At 37.4% G+C, this 17,415-nt stretch overlaps 1 protein-coding gene across 1 annotated transcript in view; it reads right to left on the bottom strand.

Annotated features, from left to right (window-relative positions):
- The window catches only part of LOC149787840 (ataxin-10-like), a 118,719-nt gene that overhangs the window by 5,577 nt on the left and 95,727 nt on the right, over positions 1 to 17,415 (bottom strand). The window contains exon 11 of the transcript XR_016424115.1: positions 7,304 to 7,403. The gene's annotated coding sequence lies outside the window, so the exon portion shown is untranslated. The remainder of the gene's footprint in view (positions 1 to 7,303; positions 7,404 to 17,415) is intronic.

The following is a 17,415-nucleotide window of genomic DNA, read 5'->3' as shown; positions in this document are numbered from 1 at the left end:
TAATAATAATAATAATAATAAAATGATGATGATGATTATTATGATGATGAAAGAGAAAGTACGGAGAAATTGGACAATGATGATGATACAGAGAGGAAAGGTCAAAAGTCAAACTAAAACATGTATCGTTATACAGAAAAATATGAACCTTTAGAAGGTAACCCTAGCAAAATGTTTGCCGTATTTCCACATATAAAATGATATACATCATTTTTGGATGATAATAATAATAATAATAAATAATAATAATAACAATACACACAGTTGGGGGTAATGGAACATTGATGGAGATACAGAGCGGTGTAGTGACAATTAATCAAATATGAATCTTGTACCATAAAATACGAAATAGTAGGAGTTCGCCATGTAAATGACATTCTAGAGTAAAGTGCTGCAAGGGTGTTTTGGTGTAAGAACGTGGCTGGCCATTCCGGCAACGTGAAGCGAATCATTCCCTTGCAGTCTGTTGAGAGAAGACAAATTGGACATGGTCTGATATATATCTAGCAAGGTGTGGACACATTTGCAAGGTTAATTACCCAAAATGTGAAGAATTAGGCAAGTACTGTCAACGTCAGTGATCAATGACTATCATCAAAGTGTCACCTGGACTGCTCATAACAAGATGGCGATCAACTGGTCAAGAAGCAATATTGGAATGGTTTGATAATAATTTCAAAGTTCTTTGAAGAGCCGCTGTGGTTAGCGCGCCGAACTTACGACGAAAGGGTGCGTTCTTGGGCAAGGCACTTTACTAAAGTTGCCTCGGCACTAAATAGCCTACTTGTGTCGCTGTGCCATACAGCAACCAACCAACCAACAAACAAAGTCCTTTGAGACGGCAAGTGGTACAAGAGTACTATCAAAGGAGTTGAATGAACAGAGTGAAACACAATCTTGGTAAGAAAACGCGAAAGGTTTGCATATATCATTACACAGTGACTTCTTGGAAATGTTAAGGATCAAGGAATACAATTAATGACCGACACGAGTAATGAGGTAAAAAGTTAATGTGCAAAACCAGGGGCAATAATCTCGTCGAACTCAAGATGGTCTGGATAAACCTTTGTATCTGAGCAACTAAAGTCTCCCTCAAGATACACCAAATTTGACAAATCAGAACTGATTTCTTTCGAATCAGAATCAACAGATGTAAACATAAGCTCTGTTAGTCCTAAAATATTAACGTGAGCGTCGACGGTGGACTGACACCTTATAATTACTTTCTGACACATGGAAGATAAAGTATAATGCATTGTCGAAAAATGAGTCATAAATTAATAAAGTGACTCGTAAGTATGTGGTATTTTCAAGATGACAGATGGTTTGGTTACTTGATGATACATTGGTGGGGAAGTAGCCTAAAGCCAATAAGTAAGTGCACAGGAAAACAGAGAAAATTAAAGACATGGAAAGCTATTAAACAGAATGGATCTATATTTGCAGCAAGTGCATGCATACCTACCCACCTACCTACCTACCTACCTACCTAAATACATACATAGATACATAGATACATACATACATACATGTGTTACAGAAATTGATGGTGGCATGTTTGATACATACAGTAAAACAAATCTATCATATGGATAAACATTCAATCACTACAAGAGATATAAACTTTCATATACATAAATGCATTCACACACATTAATACACTCACACATTATAGATGTATTACAGCTGAAAACATTCTGGATGGAATTGTAGTTGTGTGTGCGTGTGTGTCTCTGTGTGTGTGTGTGTGATTTAGATTTTTAACGTAGATTTAAAACTTTTTTTTTACAGTCATATCGCTACGATATCTGCAGTGTGGCAGTTTAAGTGATGTCTAGTACTGGGGCAGATATGTAGCATGATGTCCCACACAGTCACATTATCCTGACACCAGGGCGACCAGTCCTATCACTAACCTCTTAATGCTGAGCACCTAGCGAGGCAGCTGTTAGTACCATTTTTAAAAGTATTTGGTATGACTCGGCAGGGGTTCGAATCCACGACCTACCGCATCCTTGAATGACGTTCTAGCCATTAGGCCACAGGAGCGGTCGGAATTGGAATTAACAAGACTCCAGCTTCCGAAAGAAATAAAGGAACTGCAAATTCAGAAAGAGGAAAATGATAGGCAAATGCTAATACAAAAAGAAAATAATAAATACAAAAAGAAAACAATAAATTGGCAGAGAGCGAAAGAAGAGGTAATGAGAGAGAGAGAGAGAGAGAGAGAGATGCAAATGGAATTAGGAGAATTAGAACTGCGAGACAGAGCATGCTCTACCCCTTTATAAACAGATTCAGATTTTGGCTTTATTTCAGGAAAAATTAGTTGATATTTTCTTCACTTTGAGAAAATTGCTGAGAACATGCTATGGATAAGAAAGCTCTGGAATTAGTTATTACAAAGTGTACTCACTGGCAGAGTTCGTGATATCTTCTTGTCACTGTCATTTACAACAGAGTGTTGATTATGATGTGGTTAAGGAATGTGGTCTTGACGGGTTATGAGAGTCTACCTGAGGCATATCGACAGAGGTATAGGAATTATAGAAAAGAAACTCGACAAACCAATGCTGATTTTGGTATAGAAAAAGAACAATATTTGATATTGGTGCTCAGTGGAGCAGGTTGACAGCTCATCTTAACGGAAGATCTCAAGACCTGCGTCTATATTATCATCAAGACATGCAAAAGGTACACACTCTGGAGAATGATTCTTCAATAGCTGATGGTTATTCTCTCGCTAAGTTTCATTGCCTAATGGTAAGAAAGACCAATCACAAGATACCTAAGGCTATTATGCAGCATATTCCTGCATATGACTAACCATTTAGCAGAATAATGGCTTTGATAAAGTTTTGAAAGCTTTGATAAACTTTATATTATATTATATTATATTATATTATATTATATTATATTATATATATATATATATATATATATATATATATATATATATATATATATATATATATATATATATATATATATATATATATATATATATATATATATATATATGTATATATAAACATTTTGGTCTTCTGATTATGGGTCAGAGTGTAAGTCTTCAATTTTCCAACAAGTATGCATGAATTGGGCATCCAAAAAATCTTCTGCAAATCAGTTTACAAGCCATGGGGCTTTAGAAAGATTTCATAAAATATTTAAGCATATGATTCTGTCATATTGCTTTGATACAGCAAACAATTGGTATGAGGGTGGTAATTTGATGTTGTTTGCTGTTAGGAAAACGGTTCAATAATCATTAGGGTTTTGTCCTTTGACTTAATGTCCGGGGGCCATTGAAGTTAAAAGAGAAACTTCTTTCAAACGAAGATTGAGAGCTTATTATTCTTGACCGTGTCTCTGATTTCAAATATAAGTTGTGAGCTAATATTTACTCTACTGAGTCAAAACTAAAATTAAGGTAAACAAGTTTTTAGCCTGGTGATATTGTTCTCTTGCATATACCTCAAAATCATCTTCCAGCTAAGTGACTTAAACAATATCCTTAATGCTCATTGGAGAAGGAAACAGAAACAATACGTTAAAGGTGTATGTTGATAGAGGTGGCCCTGTTAATCATTCAGCCCCTTGTACCTGTCACACACACATTATGGATTTAAACGAAGCCATGCAATCTGACTGCAGTGCCTTTGGTGTAGCCAATCTTCGGAATTCAGAAATATCAAATAATCTGGACCAGAAACTTTCTCATATACAGCCACGAGAAAATAGTGAACTAAAGCAGCTATTATGTGAATAGGAGTACTTTTTTCCTGATGTACCAACACGAACAAGTAAAATCTATCATGACCTTGAAATGATTGAAAATAGATATTCAGTATTTGCTGGATAATTATTTTATCTAATTAAGTCAAAAGTAACTAGAGTTCACCAAGGGTTCTTGTGCCGCAGCCAGATAATACTTTCCATATGTGTCATGATTATAGAACAGTGAACAGTGTCACCAAAACAGAATCATTTCCAATGCCAAAAAATCGATTACTGCATTGGCAAATGTGGAAATCCAAGATTGACATTTTGTAAGGATTTTGCAAAGAGCAGAAGAAATTTCGGCATTTGCAACTCTGTGACCGCTCTGGTGGCGTAGTGGTTAGAGCGTCCGCCTCGGATGCGTGGAAGTCCGACCGAGTCAGACAAAAGACTTAACAAAAAATGTCACTAACAGCTGCCTCGCTAGGCGCTGAGCATTAAGAGGTTAGTGTTAGGACTGGTCGGCCTGGTGTCAGGATAATGTGACTAGGTGGGACATCATGCTACATGTCTGCCGCATGATGTCCCAGTGCTAGACATGACTGTAAACTGCCACACTGTAAACATCGTAGCGATATGAAAAATTGTTAAAGCTACGTTACAAATCCAAATCACGCACACGCACACGCAAACATTTGCAACTCCAGATGGACTTTATCAGTATAAAGTAATGCAGTTTGGGATGAAAAATTCCAGCGTTTAATGAACATGATAAAATCTGGTCTAGAAAACTGATGAGTACATCGATTACATCATCAGCTACAACGACACCTGGAAACATCACTTCGAGACCGTTGAGGACTTTTTTCCTACACTCACTGGTTTGACAATTAATTTAGCTAAAAGTGAGCTTGTGTTACATTTGTGTGTCATTGTAATACAAGGTCAAGTTAAACCTGTAGAAATCAAGGTCAAGGCTATCTCCGAATTTCCCGCGCCTATCAGTAAGATGCGACTGATGTGATTTTTGGGCTAAGCTAGATATTATAGGAAATTTTGCTCCAATTTTGCCATAATTGCTGAACCCCTAACAAATTTATCGAGTAAGAAAAGCAAGTTTCATTGATCTGAAAAATTTCAGGAGGCTTTTGATAAGTTAAGGACCATACTTAAGAGCGCACCAGTTCTTACAGCTTCAAATTTCAGTCAAACATTTCAATTGTCTGTTGATGCAAGTGATGTTGGGGTTAGCGGAGTATTGATCCAAGAAGACAGTGATTGCGTCGATCATCCAATGTTCCTTTTCTAAGCAAATAAATAAGGCATTGGAGGGATTCTTCCACAATCAATAAGGAATGTTTGGTTTTGATATTGGCTTTGGAACACCTTGAAATGTATATAAGTTCAGCTCCTTCTCTGATTATTGTATTTAATGATCACAAACCACTTCATAAAAAACAAAATAAGATATTATTAAGGTTGAATTTGATGTTGAAGGAATACAATATTGACATCAGGCACATCAAAGGAAAAGACAATCTAATCGTAGATGCACTTTCACGAAAGGATGACACGAGATTGACATCAGTGTATATGCAATATTAAAAATTATTTTCTGCATAGTATCTTAAGAACATTATACATGAAATGGGAGAGATAGTAATGTATATATTAAACAAGGTAATGGAGATGACATTAATAATAACAATAATAATAATAATAATAGTAGTAGTAGTAATAGTATTCCTGTTATTGATTTTATTTGCAATGAGGTAATGGTTGAACATGTGTTCAGCAAGAAATTTATATGTATGAATATATGGTTTAATTTATTGTCAACAGCTTTAAATAAATAAATAAATAAATAAATAAATAAATAAATAAATAAATAATGCCTCCTTTTAAGTTTGGACTCTGCTAGTTATTATTGTTTTCGATGCCAGCTTGATGCGTAGATATGATGTCTAATGGATGTGAAACTTATTTATACTGTAAATTATCTGTGTAGAACACTTACTGGACTACAACCAGTGTTGACCATAACGTAACGTAGCGCAATTTGCCAGAAGATTAGAGTCCATGCATGACATTATGGGTAGAACGAACATGGTATACCATAACCTGCAGGCGCATGATGCAATCGTGGATATAAGACTCTTTTGAACACATTTATTCGTATGTTTACCACGAGAAAATACGCTTGTGGTTAGCTGTTTGTGTGTTCTGGTTTGTCTGCTCCAATAACAACAACTTGGTTAGTGATAGGGCAGCGTTATTCGTGGAAATTTAAATTGAAGCAAGATGGTGAATGTTTTAATAATATTTAAAAAGAAAATCTAAGTCCTTAGTAATTTCAATTATTCAACTTACACTATAGGATGATTTCTACGCCCTCGCGCAACAAATAAAGTCTGGACAATTTTATGTTATTCATTTTACCTCTTAACAAGCTATTATATGTCGTAAATTGTCCGGGCCTATTGTGGAAATGTCCCCATTTGAGTATATACGAGATAGGATATTGAGCCCTATTCGTGAAGAAAGTAATAGTGAAGTGCCTAATAAATTCATATCAATTATCGTTCTGTTGTACCGGTTTTCCAATGATACTAATTTTATTATAGAGCAGATTCCAGAGGCTTTTGTTGTCTCGAATATCACAATTTCATCGCTAAGCATTCCGGTGACAATGTTTCTGCAGCGTTTGATACTGTGAGAAAAACTTGACTCATTTCAGTTAATGAGAATCGTGACTGGCAACCTTGGCCTCGATAGGGGTTTATTTGTCTGCAGTCGATTTTGATTAAAGTTACAAGACTTTTTTGAAACCGATCAGTACCCTGGAGGTCGGTTAGTTTCCATCGTAATTACATAACATTGCGCTTTTACAGATTGATGGTAACTGTCATGATTAAAAACGCGATAATTCGTTATAAAATGCACTTGTGAATATTTGTTTATCATTTCTTCCATCTTTCAAGACAGACGAATTTAATCCCTTTCTGAGCTACCGAGCTCTGATTAGTAGAATCCTGGCAGAAAACTAGAAGTTATTTTTCATTATACTTGAATGGAACCACTTTCAAGGTTTCTACATTCAGCCCTTATGATACAACCAATGCACTTATATTTTGTAGGACTAAGAAGACCAGGATTCACACCCGATGGTATCTGGTACATTACAACGCCTCAATGGCCTAACAACCACCTAAGTAAACTCCATGGAGGGATTGGGCAGGCCCAGATCCAGTGGGGGCTCAACATTCCCATCAAACAATTTGTTTAATAGTCCTAGAACTAAGTTTTGCGTGTGGGGTAGATTTTCTTGCCACGCAATTGCAAAGCCTGTTTACAAATAACAAGGTTTTCCGAATTCATGCCTACCATCTCTAAAAATGCTATTTTACATCTATATGAATTGTGACAAGTAAGGAATGATCTCAGCGGGGAACGATTAACAACCTCTCCATTCGTTCTCCGTCTTGTTTTATCTAACGGTCTCGAGCAAAGAAAGCAAACTATATACTAATAGATTCGGCACATAAATATTGAAGGGTCTATTTAATATCATTTGTCACCTTACCTGCGTGGGTTTCGAAAAGTTCGAGGTTTCTGCGCCCCGCCTACATGAAATTTGCAAAGCCGCTTGGATTGTTCAGCTACTGTTTGAGCTCTGTTTTTGTCTGAAATCAAGTTAGTAAAATACATCAGATAGCAACATGATTTCTTCTCTACTAGCTCGGATGGATGACGGAACGTTGCTGCTTGTGTGAATGTCGTAATCTTTCTTTTTTAAAATTCTGATTTAAAAACAGTATGAAAAGGATATACCGTTTTTATACGTATACGTAACATGACTTTCTTAATAAATATCATCCTACGTGTTCTGCAACATAGTTTGAAGTTTTCATAACTTAGATTATTTTTTCAAATAAGTTAAAACTAATTGGAACATTATTTAATATAAAGAGCTAGATTTTTTTTCTGTGCTATACATACATTTATAATGAAGGAAAATGACTTCTTTATGAGACAACTAGATTTTAGATAATTGTTATAGACAGATGCATTATATTGCATACAATATATTTTATTTCGTTAACTAACTTATCTGCGTGTTGTTGTCTTCTGGATTATGTTTTGTCCTTCCTTTCGTAAAGATTGTATGCACAAGCCTTACATATTAAATGTGTGCTACCATAAATGCCATATTAAATACGTGTTGCCATAAATGCCATATTAAATGCGTGTTATCATAAATGCCATATTAAATGCGTGTTATCATAAATGCCATATTAAATGCGTGTTATCATAAATGCCATATTAAATGCGTGTTACCATAAATGAGATATTAAATGATGCGTGTTACCATAAATGACATATTAAATGCGTATTACCATAAATGCCATATTAAATGCGTGTTACCATAAATGACATATTAAATGCGTGGTATCATAAATGATATATTAAATGCGTGTTACCAAAATTGACATATTAAATGCGTGCGTCCATAAAAACAATATTATTTGACCCCTGTGAGCATGAATGGTTAACTAAAAATAATAATGGCACTTTCGTACGAAACTATTCGCGAAAGTGTCGAAAATATTCCTCGTTTAACAGTAATCTGATATTTTAAATAGCATTTCGTTTTCCAATAAAACAAAAGAGAAACACTTATTATATTATTTTTAGCTCCTCGACTGTTGCTGTATTTTAGGAATGTTAGTTTGCATTATGCAAATATGTAGAAAATAATACTCATTTATCTTGTGTTCCAGTAGCAAAATTAAAAGGTCAGCAGAAACGTATTCTTTTAACCCACCTTTCCAGCTTTGACACTAATTTAGAGTCTTTATAAATATCACTGAACTCGAAAACAAAAAGTTTAAATCAGCAACTACAAACTACTATACAGCTTTTAGAAAGAACACGAATTTATTTATGTACGTGTTAATGTTAAAGAACAACTTCTGTGTGTTTGCATTCGCAGTATGAAATCGCAAATTCTATAAATAGTACTGGCCTGCTGTGATGATATGTGGTCTGCATGTTAGACTCATAAACTATAGGCTTGAACCCTATTACCATTTTTACAGTGATTCGTCATATTCCCTGAATAGTTTGTCCAGGTATATCCGATTGTTTTGTTTCTTTTTCTTTTCCTTTTTTTAATTATTAAATTTTATTATAGGAATTTAATTTCTGTTTGCATATTTAGTCTCACAGGAGATAGAAAAACTTGACATACCATGCAAATCTGTTTAATGTTATCCTAAGTCATTGTTTATAAGAATGCTCATTTAGATCAACGCTTTTTAAAAAAAATACTGTAATAGCCAATATTGCTCGAAACATTCTACAAATTATATTGTCAAAGTTCTACAGATTTTTATCGTTAACGTTCTTTAAATTTAATTTACTGCTGCATGTGAGATTCACATTCTCTGTTGCAGAAAGAGCAAAGGTTTCATGGTCATAAAATAAAATTACTGAATTCTTGTAATGTAAACAAAATTGGGATATACATCCCACTTCCGTATACTTGCCCCAACTCTCGTCGACGGAACACAGTGGCTTTGCTGGGCGTATGGAATCATTGTCAGAACTATAAGAGAAGACTTGACACTCTTGTGTCCAATTTAAGTTATCAACCGCGAAAAAGGGGAACAAAACCTACGGCGACAAAAGTTAAATGACAGGACCATACGTCATTCCTAGATCAGTCAATTACATGAAACACGACCCATTCTTTTGTGTCCAATGTCTATTGTGGGCTGAAGATAGTTCACATTTTATATACAAATTATCACCTTCCATTGAAGAGATCTAAGGTTATTTATGTGTGTGTGTGTGTGTGTGTGTGTGTGTGTGTTTTGGAATTTTTACGTAGCTTCAACAACTTTCCAGTCAGATCGCTACGATGTCTGCATTGTGACAGTTTATAGTGATGTCTAGCACTGGGGCATAATGCCGCAGACATCTAGCAAAATGTCCCACCTAGTCACATTATCCTGACACCAGACCGACCAGTCCTAACACTAACCTCTTAATACTGAGCGCCTAGCGAGGCAGCTGTTAGTTCCATATTTGTAAGTCTTTAGTATGACTCGGCCGGGGTTCAAACCCACGACCTCCAGCTACCGAGGCGAACGCTCTAACCACTAGGTCACCAGAGCGGTCGTGTATGTATGTATGTATGTATGTATGTATGCATGCATGCATGCATTTATACAGGCACGTACGTACGTACGTATGTATGTATGTATGTATGTATGTATGTATGCATGCATGCATGCATGCATACAGGCACGTACGTACGTATGTATGTATGTGTGTGTGTATGTATGTATGTATGTATGTATGTATGTATGTATGTATGTATGTATGTATGTGATAGAGTGTGTGGTTTGTTACAATCCGAAGAGGTCAGGGTCTCAAAGATCAACCGCTAAAAGATAAATCTACTGGAAACAAGATGTTGTATAGCAGTATAAAAACATAACGTGTTATGACAAGATTACATAACAAAGCAGTTAAAAGAAAAACATAGTTTAATTCATGTGGTACCCCAAATGACATTTTCCTTGGCATTCCCACAGATGAAATATGACTGGACGTGTTCTCGACTATATACTGTAACACCACTAGAGACCAAGAAACAGCTGTAATCCCGCAACAAGTACTTCTTCGATAGAATAATGGGAACAGGTATCCAATGTAGTACATATCTTGGTAAGTAGTATAGTGTCCAAAGAAAATGAGGTACATGTTTTACAAAATGGGTTAATATCCTAAATGTTTAGCAGTAAAGGGTGTTTCAATCCAAATCAAATGAAACTGAATCGTGCCTTTACCAAGTATCTATAAGACGTACAAACAAATACACGAGCAGAGTGAATTAAGTACTTCAAATTACAAATATATATAATGTTATAAAGTACAGTAGCCTTCTTGTTTTCAATTTACAGCCTATATTAGATACACAGAACAGTGAAAACGATAATGTATATACAACGCCCTTCGCGTTATAAAACAATTAACGAAAGGTAAATGTAAACGTTTCCTTATATCTATCTATCTATCTATCTATCTATCTATCTATCTATCTATCTATCTATCTATCTATCTATCCATCCATCCGTCCGTCCGTCCGTCCATCCATCCACCCATCCATCCATCCATCCATCCATCCATCCATCCACCCATCCATCCATCCATCCATCCATCCATCCATCCATCCATCTCTCTCTCTCTCTGGCGTCCGCGACTTTCGTTCTTTCTGCGGGTATCCTCGATGGTTTTGTACCCATTACTAACAGCTGCACGCCCGCCAGGTCTACCCTTGGCGCAGGACTCGAGGGTTGTCACAGATATCAAGCAGAATCCGAGACTGTCCTTGACAGATGCTTTGAATCTTTTCTTCGGACGACCAATGTTTTTCTGTCCACTAGATAGAGCTCCATATAAAATATGACGTGTCATTCGAAACTCGTCCATACGGATGACATGAACCGTTCACAGGAGTTGGGCTCTCATGACCATTGCTTCATTACTGGTTATGCCTGCTCTATCCCGCACTTTTAGGTTCGTCACTCTATCTTGCCAGCTGATGACCATAATCCAGCGCAGGGCTCTCGTGTGGAAGCGCTCAAGTTGCTTGATGTGCTTCTTGTATGTTGTCCAGGTCTCACATCCAAATAGGAGGCTTGTTAACACAACTGCTCCATCGGAAGATATGATGCTTACAAGGTACTTGAAGTGATCGACAGCTTTCAGTTGGGTGTCTTCGATCGATACAATGGTGGGGGAGGGGGGGGGGAGAGCTCTGGTGCCTGGGACAGGTTGGTGAAGTACCTCGGTCGTGTTGAGACTGATATTGAGTCCGAAGAGTCTCGAGGCTTCCGCGAAGCGAGCAACGATGATCTGGAGATCTGCTTCCGTGTGTCATGAGAGCACAGTCAGTGCTTCAAGAATAAGTTTCTCCTTTGTTTGGACAGGACATTCAGTCGGAGAAGGTCCAGTCCGTACTTTATGTACTCTCCTTTCTGGAGATCAGGTGTAGCATGGTTCAGAACACATGTGAAGAATAGGTTGAATAATACTGAGGCGAGAAGGCAACCCTGCTTCACTCCGTTGGAAATGTTGAATGGCTTGGAGACATCCCCGTTGTAGAGAACGAGTCTCTTCATGCCGTCGTGGAAATGTAGGATCATCTTAATGAACTTCCTAGGGCAACCGAGTCGTGATAAGATGACCCATAGTGCATCTCTGTTGACCGTATCGAATGCCTTTGTGAGGTATATGAAGACATCGTAGAAGTTCATTTTTTGTTCAATGCACATTTGATGTATTTGTCTCACTGTGAAGATCATGTCTATCGTGTTCCAATCTGGTCTGAAGCCACATTTGGCCTCTGGCCGTATGGCTTCCGAGACATTAATGACCAGACGGTTGAGAAGGACGCGAGCCATAATCTTGCCTGCTATCGACAGAAGTGATATGCCTCCATAGTTGCCGGAGTCAGCTTTGTTCCTTTTGTTTTTGTATAAGGTGACAATCACTGCGTCTGAGTTCCTGTGGCATGGACTTCTCTTCCCGAATGCTGATCAGGATGCTGTGCAGTGCATCAAGTATCTTAGGGCCAGCTGCTTTGAAGTGTTCAACCGGAATCCCATCCGCGCCTGGTGCCTTGCCAGAGCGGGTCATTTTGATGGCTCACTCGACTTCTTTCTTGGTAGGGGCAAGTCCAGGTCCGAGATAGCTGACTTCGGGACCATTGCGACTAACATGCAGATTCAACGGTAGAGGGCATGTTCAGTAGATTGGATAAGTGTTCCTTCTACCTTTCGATGATGCTTTCTTTGTCCTTGAGCAGAGTGGTCCCATCAGAAGAGATTATAGGGGTGCTGCAAACTTTCGATGGTCCATAGACATTCTTCAGGGACCTAAATAACTCTTTCGAGTCGTTAGTGTCTGCGTAATGCTGGATTTCGTCTGCTTTGCAGTCTCACCAGCTATTTTTCATAATGCGGAGTGCTCTCTGAGCTTTGCTCTGCATGTGTTTGAAGCGATCTCGTTTTGAGACTGAGTCAACGTCGTTTTCGCATTTTTATATATGCACCTTGCTTTTGTTTCGTTATTTTCGTCAAACCAGTCTCGATGGACTTTTCTTTTGGGTCCTAGGATGACCTTCGCAGACTCACTCAACATGTGCTTGAGCTGGTTAAACTTTGAGTTTGGGTCACCAGTTAGTGGTCCGTGCGCAGTCAGTAGGTTTTCAATGTGAGCTTGATATTGCTCTCTCACCTGCGAATGGTTCAGCCTTGCAGTGTTGAACTTGATTCGGGTAAGCTTCGTGTTTTTACGCTGTGGCGAGACATTGTTGAGATCAAGGACAGCCTGACTAATCTTTGGTCCATTTAGCACTGAGCTCTCTTCAAGGCTCTTGTTATCCGTACATCGCGAACATCTCTGTCCAGAGGCAAGATAACTCATAAGTGTGTGTGTGTGTGTGTGTGTGTGTGTGTGTGTGTGTGTGTGTGTGTATACACTTTTTCACAATTAGAACTGAATAGTTGCAGTTATGTACAATAATTACAGATTTAGAAGGGGCCCCGAGTGGCCGAGTGGTCTAAAGCGCTCTCCGTTACGGATCACTGCCATCTCACCTCTGTCTGCGTGGGTTCGAGTCCAGGATTCGGCCAATGTGGGTATGTGAGAAAGCTTGCCAGTAGCTTCTCGTGGGTCGGTGGTTCTTCCCGGAGTTTTCCCGGGTTCTTCCTCCACCATTAATACTGGCCGCCATGCATAGCCTATCGTGTGCTGAAAAATGGCGTTAAACCCCACAACAACAACAACAGATTTAGAAGGAACGTTATTAGTTTTCCTGCCAAAAAATGGCTCTTGCATACATATTAATAAATCGAACTTATTAAAGTATATTAAAACAAGGATTGATATAAAAATATCACTCAAGAGGGGTAATCTCTTTTTGCCTCTGAACTGAGTAAAAATCACAACATGTTCTCGCAACATGTCATGGAATCTAAATAAAAAAAGACAATATGTTCTTTTTAGATAGTATTACACTGTGGTAGGGTAGCAATGTAAAACTGCAGTCCCAAAACTAACTTGTGAAATTACCTCGCATGCATTTGCAAGGATACCTTACCAAATCAACGATCAGAGAACTTTAGTTGATATACAGAACAAAATCATAAGACACAGGCAATATAATGATGCAGCATCACGTAGGATCTGTGTGTGTGTGTGTGTGTGTGTGTGCACATGTAACTATATTTATTATTTAAGAGGGTTAATGGTACCAGTGGGCTCAAACAAACTTGAATAAGGAAAATATAAATATGCTAGATACCCATTATCAAACTAACATCATATGAAATTCATCCTACGAAATAGAATTTTAAAACATCAAACAAAACCACTGTTACTAAATTATATTACAAAGCACTTTAAAAATAGACTCGGGAGTTGAGAAGCTAAATGCATTGACCATTGATAGATTCACTAGCATAAATGACCACTGAAGATTTGTACTGTACGGGTCCTATCCTCCATATCACCATCTTCATAGTTCCCAAAAGTTACCGAAAGTAACTCGAAAAAAAACGAAGACAGCATATTAAAATATTAATCAGCTTTGAATAAACGTTATACAAAAGCCAACAAAACAACCATTTTGTGTTATTTCAATCTTCAGCAAAAATATTGAGTCGCTTGAAAAGAGCAGAAAAATTCAAATCCAGATTATAAACATAAAAGTCAATTTCTAAAGCCCAGAAAATTCGGATAAGAAATAAATGAATGAAATTTGTATCTGTAAGTCAAAATTTGCATTTACTAATGCATGTAATTTCAATAACAGTCAAATATTGGCAGATGCATTGAGAATACAAAGAGTGAGAGCTTTAAATAACAGTGATAAAATCAAAGCGCTTGAAATGAAGTTTCTTTAATAGTATTTAATTGCAAAAAGAACATAGAACAATTATGAACCCCTGAACATTGTTTTATACATAGAACTTGCATAATAATCCAATGTCCATCAGGTTATCACACAATGTTGCAATGTCACTATGGTCACAACTACAATGACGTTTACCGTCTATACTCGCTTACAAACCGAGACCAACAGAAGACTGCACAGACCCAGATTTGCCGTCGCAATGTGCGCAGGCAGATCGGGTCTATGCAGTTTGATAGGAGTAATCAGTAGAACAAACAACACAGACTCGGATCTGCATGCACATTATGCTACGGCAGATCAGAATCGTTGTTATTTACAGGCAGTTAATGTCATGGGTTATCTAAATCCCGTCCAAATCACGTCAGACTTGAGAGGAAACTACGCCTATCACCTATCGGATGGCACAGAGCACAGATTCGTCACCAAACAAATATCTCTATCAAGACATTGTTGAAATATTTTCCAATTACCTCTGAACCAGTTAATCGAAGTAAAAACCTAATGGAAATCTAACATGCTTTCATTAATTTGACAGTATTTTAGAACGTTATCATTTTTTGTCGTTTTTGCTGTTTTCTTAACGTTTTAATGCGCCCTTATATTTGATGGCTTGATGTATTATCTGTTCAGTTGAGCGGTGCTCCGGGTGGCCGAGTGATCTAAGGTGTTCGTGTTTACAGATCACTGAAGTCTCACCTCTGTCTGCGTGGGTTCGCGTTTCAGACTCGGCCAACGTGGATATGTGAAAAAGCTTGCCGATAGCTTCCCGTGGGTCGGTTGTTCTTCCCTGGTATTTTTTCTAGGTTTTTCCTCCACCAAATATACCGGCCTCCATGTATACCCAATTATGTGAAAATAGCGTTGAAGTCATCTTTTGAAAAAGAGACATTTTCAATTGTTAAATATGGATAGTAACTATATGTTAAGTCTTCGTATAAGGGACACGTTTTGAAAGAGACCCTTGAACCCTCTGCACGTCACCTGTCTTAACACATATTGAGAGGGCGAGACAAAAGAGGATTCTATTGATTGGCGTTTCTGTATATAGACTTGGCAGGAAGAGATAATTTGATTCCCATCATAACATGCGTCTGTCGGTGCATCTAATAGGAAAGTCACTCCAATGTCCCTAAACGATCCATGTCCCCAAATAAACCTTATGGGAAAATAAAACACCTGTCACCAAACAAACTTTAATTGGATCTGTCGTCTGTAGGTTCAGAGAAAACCTGTAATTTTCATCAAAACAGCCTGGGCATGGTGAAACATGACTCATTATTTTAATAGAAAGAGGCGGGAGAAAAGCAATAAAATCTGTCGTTAATCGGCGAAATCGATCATATATAATTTGCACGGATGGGGAAACGTTTTAACAAATTTGTCCCGACATGGCTTCAAGCTTTTCTTTTCCACTGACAAGCAAATAATTCGGATCACCAGCTAAGTAGGTCTATACCCATCGACGCCGGGGAATACGCGTCAATATAGTAAGTGGTACGGAGGCATTGTGCCTGGAGGCAAATGCCTACAGTGACATGGTTTATCGCTTCAAAGAATCGGAAAAAAATGTTTTTGATAATTTGACAGGTTTGGGATGATTTAGATTCTGTTCATCCAATCTTGATGATGCTCGATAGAACCTCCTAATATTTACATGATCGAGATAAATACATACTTTTTTCTCCATTTTTACTGTCAGAAAAGTTATGGCTGTATGGACTTGTCTGGTTTAATAGCGAAATAATCAATCTGCCTAGATATGAAATGGATCAAATCTAGTGTAAATGCTATAGTCGTCTTTTGATACGGCATGAGGTTGAACAGTCAAGATCGCACAATGCAAGCACATCAGACACACTTTCGCACGAAAGCATTTCAAATGACTGGTTGGATGACTGGTTTCCTTCTTTATTTTATAATGTTTCGAATAAAACAGTATCATACTTTGAGTTTAATGGACCAATCTGTCAATTTATCCTGAAGTAAACGAGTATTTGGTCCTTTTTTTCCCCTGAAAATATGGCAGTGTCATGAAAAATTGTATTCATTTCTATATAATGATTTAACTAGGGCAAACTGTGTCATAAAGCTACCAGACAAGGTTCACAGTTACTATCGGAGATGATTATTTCAACGTTGAATCTTCTGGATGAATAGAAACCGGTCTTGGACTTTCTGATCCTCCAAACAAAACCAAAAGTCATTACGCATGATTGCAATTATGCAATATATGCTGTATTATACCTCTCTTAATTTGAAAAAGTATACACTATTGCAAATTATTCTTTTGAACATTAAAATCAACTGAATGGAACTTAATTGGCGATAATTATGCAAGACTTAGATTACTTTTTCGTATTTCTTCCCGAAAGGAAGAGAGAAGTCAATGGAACCTTGCAGGTTGTAAATAGAATGTACAAACTGTACGATTTTGTGCGATCTCCACCCATCCCCATTATTTAAGGAAAGAGTAGTTACTCATTTATAAGTATCTTTTTGAAGAAAAAGGATTGAGTTTTTAATAACAAAGCTTTGTAATTAATAACTCATGGAACTAAGAAAAGAGCACTATTCCGCATGGCAATACAAATTTAGTATTGGCCCTTCACTTAGTTATTGCTTTGTCTTTGTCCTTATTTTGCTCGACTTGAGTATTTTTGTCTCACGTGCGATATTTTTGGTCCTTATAATGAGTGTTATTGTAA

Source organism: Sinohyriopsis cumingii, chromosome 11 (assembly GCF_028554795.1).
Source record: "Sinohyriopsis cumingii isolate HCF-2022 chromosome 11, ASM2855479v2, whole genome shotgun sequence".
Taxonomy (NCBI): domain Eukaryota; kingdom Metazoa; phylum Mollusca; class Bivalvia; order Unionida; family Unionidae; genus Sinohyriopsis; species Sinohyriopsis cumingii.
Note: the sequence above shows the minus strand (reverse complement) of the source record. Positions and strands in the feature narration are given on the sequence as shown.